We start from the raw sequence: 5,544 nt of genomic DNA on the forward strand, positions 1-5,544 counted from the left end.
CATTGTTCAAACAATATCAAAGTGGAAATATCAATACAGATAAATCTGTACAAATAAAATGGAAACATGGAAGATCTGCTGAATCTTCACAGCTTCTCCTATTGACATGAAATTTTTTCCTATTTATCAAAGGATATTTATTTAAAGAAAGAAACAATTTTAGAAACATTTCAAAATAAATGTTTTTTAAATAAAATTTGTTCGCATTTCATAAATAGGTTCCAGTGATGAATGAGACATAAATAATTGAGTAGACAATGTTGCTGATTGGGGTTAATTAGTATAAAAGCCCATTCCCAGGGAGATTCTTCTCTCCTTAATCAACCCAAAGATCCAGGGTGCATTTAGTGAGGCATTCGGAAGACATGGGGGAGCAGGTGTACCTATTGCTCTAAATAGCTGAACTCTTTTCCTTTCTCAAGTAAAGAATTGAGGCAACTACTGTAAGATTCTGAGCACTGACTCCACAACTAGACTGGGGTTTCATACGCTTTTTGCATGCTTTGCCCATGAGAAGAATTCTCCTTCTCTTCTTTGCATTTTTTCACACATCAATTTACAGTTTCTCTTTGTGAAGTCTCTGTTGACTCTGGTTTAACTAGTCCCTGTCTTTACAATTATACATTGATATATAGTGATATGAATTACCAATATTTATATCCACGTACACTATCCTGCAATTAACATTTATGCTGTAGTTTAGTTGCATATTTTACGTGAAAATAGAATTACTTTTCTTCTGTGAAAATACGTTGAACTGTGAGCTGTTATCCAAATGCTGTCTTTTTAGCTTACTGTGCACTTTTGAAAGACTTTTAAAAATATTTTTTTGCCTTTCCACATTGCCTACGTCGGAAGTGTTAATTCAATGAGAAATTCTTATAACTCAACTAGTCAGATAGTAGTTATTGAGTGCTTAGGCATTTATAGTCATAGTCCTTCAAACTTGAGTTAAGAAATGTCCATTCACATGTCAGGGCTAATGACTGCATTTTAATTGTGGAAAAGAAGTATGTTTTACTTATATTTAGTCTCTTTTTTCAAAGTTATTGATTTAGAAAATAGATCTTCTGATTTGATTAATGCTGCTTTCATTTCCTTTTTGAAATGGAGATATTATGAAACACAACTTGTATAGACTTAAAAATAGCCAGGTGATATATGCCATTAACACTTTCAAAAAACAAAAATTTAAACAGAAACAGAGTTCATTAAGTAAATATATGTGTATATTCATATATACATGTAACCTTAGATTTTTCAACAAAGTTCTACATTTACTTTAAGGTACTATAATACTATTTAATTTCCACTGGCTTCTACCACTTAAAAGCCATTTTCCCAGATGTAGTTTCTGTATTATTTAGTTTAAAACACAGTTAAGGCTCATGGATTGAAATTTCAATCAATCTTTAACATTCTAGTGTTAGGGTTTATTTACTCTTTTAAAAGACTGCTTCTAGGTTAAAAACAAACAAACCTGCGAAGGAATCTAGAGAATCACTGGCCAGCAAACAATAATTTAAAAGAAAATTTTTAGCAGGTCAATCATAACTCCAACAGTTTAAATCTCTCTTACAGTGTTCTTGGTCTTTTACATGGATTATGTTATGTTGTCATAAAAGATTCATATTCAGATATTAAACATTACTTTGAGTGATTAATAAATTTATTTTTTTCTGCTAAATAATAGGCATTTTCTTTGTCTTTTCCTCATAATATGTAAGAAAAAACTTATAATTTTGAATTCATGATTATATCTTTGGGGAAAACGTGATATATTTGAAACGCGCAATAAAAACAACAATTTAAAGGTATCATGATCAAAATATTTACTTCTTTAAACCTAAAACTGACACTATAAAAATAAGATATTTTAATTAAAATCTATAAGAAGTAAATGCAAGAATATTTAATATATCCAAGTTAAAAAAAATTTAACGTTTTTCTTATTAGTTTTTAAAAAGAGCCAGCTATTTATTATATTTTATCTCTAAGCCATCATTGTTTACAAAATTAATGATCTAAATATTACAGCTTATTTTCCTAAATGCACAAAAGAAATAAACGTATTAGAACAAAGAACTCAAATCATATTCATAAGGAATTAATTGCTTTAAAATCCTTATTTGTGAAAACAGAAATAAATGAAATTATGTTTTATGTGAAACTTTCAGGAATAATTAAACAATCATCACCCAAGAAAACCATGTACATTGAATAAAGCAATTTTTGTTTCTTAGAAATATTCATAGCTGAATTTATTCTAGATATAACACAAATCATAAATACTCAATGGCTACCCAATAAGCTGATTAAACTTCATTGGACATATATATATATATATATATATTTTTTTTTCTTTTCTTTTCCAGATATCTAGCCCTGTTTTTGCTTCTTAAAAGAAAAAGAAAGGCTAATGTGATTTCTTTAAAAAAATGAATTTTTAAGAAAATGTTATTTTCCCACTTTCTGTTATGTTTGGAAGCATACTATGTTCCTTTATTAGTATTAATTATACATAGACATTATATATTTCAACACACTCTATAAGTAGTATTTATACAGAACATACAAAAATTTCTCCAAAATGGCATAGCCGAGGTAAATAAGTTATCACTTAATATTCATTCCTAATCATTGCCCATTAAAATGCAGTGGCAAATCTGACAAAACAATAAGAGGAAACTAGACTGTGTGACTCTTCATATAATAATTGATTACTGCTGTGACAACATCCCACCTTTTTCACAGTTATGAAATGAGTTCACTTTAAATTAGTTGGCATCACCATGAAATAAATTACCTGGCCATGTGGTTGGGAAGCAAATCAGGCCCACATTTGATATAATTGGGGTGAAACTGTCATATAGGGATTTTGTGAGTGAAAACTAAGATATAACTTTTACATAGGAAATAAATGTAGAGAGTAGCAATACTGAGACCAAATTGTCTGGTTTTGTTTTTAAGGAGAATTTTCTGTGTTTAGAATACATTTCTTAAGTTTTCCCACAATTATTTATTTATGTTAGGCATAGCCTACATGATTGGGAATATTGGCTAATTATCTTCCATATAGACAAAGAAAAGAAAGTTTAATCTAAATTTCAAGTCCAGGATAATGAACGTAAACTTTCCTTGAAATTTCAGGAAAGAAATTTAGACCATTTTCCAAAATTATGGCCCAGAATGCTACTATGGTATAAAAGGCCAGGTTGATACTAAGCTTCATTAGAAAAGATATTACAAAAGAAACTGAAAACACTTTTTTCTCTTCTTTTGTTATATCAATATGTGTTTTCATCAACAATATCCTGAGTACACATAGTTGCTATACCACACAGAATTTTAAAAACTGTAGAGCAAAGTAACTAAAACAATGAAAGTGGTTAGAATGAATTCCACATATAGACAGACCGAAGAAAACTCCCCAAAATAAAAGCAAATTTGGGAAGGGAAAGTTGGAGACTAGATTATGTTTGTAATGCCCTCAAGATTTTAGATTTTTACAATATAGCATTAGAAAAAAATTTGTTGATTATATCTTGAGGCAGAAATAGATCCTTTCTAGGCAAATGTAAGAAACTATATTTAAAAGAATCACTATTGATGGAATTATTAATACTTGAAATATAAATAAATTCAAAAGGATTTTAGATAAATTCATGGATTGTAGTTCCATAATTCATTGTTAAAAAGGTAAGATCATCTTAGAAATATACCATTTTACTTCTTTAGGTCTGACTAGTGGAGAGCGAGCAGAAATTTCATTAAAACACATTCTGTGGAAACTTTCAGGAGGTGGAAAGCACTGTACTTGGAAAAATCTTAGAGGGTCATTTCAATTTAAATATCTTGTAATCATATTAATGTTTTACTGCTTACCTTAGTTTTTAATGTTAGCACCTCATTTCTTAAAGTTGATGGAAACATTTTTAGGAAATGACATTAAACAATCATTGAATATTTAAATACATGTTTAAGGAATGTTAATGTTGTTATTCATTTCTTGCAAATTAATCCTTTTTACTTAAAATTTCATCCATAAAATTACTCATCAATGGTAACCGATGAAATAAAATAACATATGGCGTGAAAGAGACCACGTGTTTAAGATGTACATCTGATATTTTATTAAAAATCCTCACTGATAAGTATTCAAAAACCTGTAGTTGTTTTCTTTTATTTAATCAGAATACCTAGAATTGTCACTTAGGGTGGGAGTGAGTTGAGGAGGTAGGTGTTGTTATTGTGGGTCTTTGGCTGGGATTCTATTAGAGGTCATTTAACATCCAATTTTCAACAAACCATTTTGACACCAGCCGTATTTTTTTAGGTACTATCAAGCACCATGGTTTCTAGGTAGTGAAAGTTTGATTTGTGTCTTCTTTCACATCATTAGAGAAAACTTGAGAGGCAATCATTAAACATAAAGTCTTGCTGTATGGTAACGAGAAAGAAGTTGCAAACTGACTGTAAAGAGAAAATTGAAATACCTGATGAAAGAGATCATGTCTGGGTATTTGAGGATTAGTTGGAATTTAGATTCCAGACCTCAGAACAGTTCTAAATTGTAGAGAGGACTACACTCTTCTGTCAGAGCAGGGAGCCCACGTGGGAAAACCACTGCTCTGACCAGCTTGGTCACTTACCAGCCTTATGATCCGAGGAAATAACTGAGATTTTTTTCTTTTCACATCTAAAAGTGGGAATGTGCTTTTAATTTCTAAGATTCCTTTTATCCTCAAAAGTCTATTTCTTCTCTGAGAATAATTTTAAAGTTTCCCATTTAAATAGAGAGTAAATTAAGGTTGGAATCTCTAGAATAAATGTTAAAAAGTGTAGCTATTTTCCACTAAGTGCACCTTAAGGCACATTGAATGCTTCACAACCAATTTCTATTTATGTCTTCTTTTAAAGAATTTGCAAATGTACAGGGAATATTCCATTTGCATATGTTTAAATGTTTATTTTTCATGACGAAGGAGAGACAAAATTTTGTGTATCAAATGAGTAGTTTGTGAAAACATAAAATAAGCCATGCTGTTTTTCCTCCATTTTTTAATGTTCAAACAATCTAAAAGTAGAAATACCAATACAGATAAATAAATCTGTGCAAAGAAAATGGAAACATGGGAGATCTGTTGAATCCTTACAGCTTCTCATATTGAAATGAAATTATTCATATTTATCACAGGATATTTACATATAGAATTAAACAATTTTTAGGAACATCTCAAAATAAACGCATTTAAAAAATTGTTTGGGTTTTATAAACAAGTATCAGTGCTGAAGGAGTGAATAGATGCTTCCCCACAATTGAGTAGATAATGTTGCAAAATTTTAAATTTTATGACTTGCTATATATTTCATCTTATAAGGATTTATCCATGCTCCTTAGTCTTCCACTTTCTTTTACATTTCTGTTAATATAAGAAAATCAGTATTCCCACCCTTGAGGCCTTTTTCATACATAACTCATCACATTTCATATGTGATGCCATTGAATTGAGCCAAGTGATATATTTTAAAAACTTTAGTCTA

This window comes from Papio anubis, chromosome 1, assembly GCF_008728515.1.
Source record: "Papio anubis isolate 15944 chromosome 1, Panubis1.0, whole genome shotgun sequence".
NCBI classification, from domain to species: Eukaryota; Metazoa; Chordata; class Mammalia; order Primates; family Cercopithecidae; genus Papio; species Papio anubis.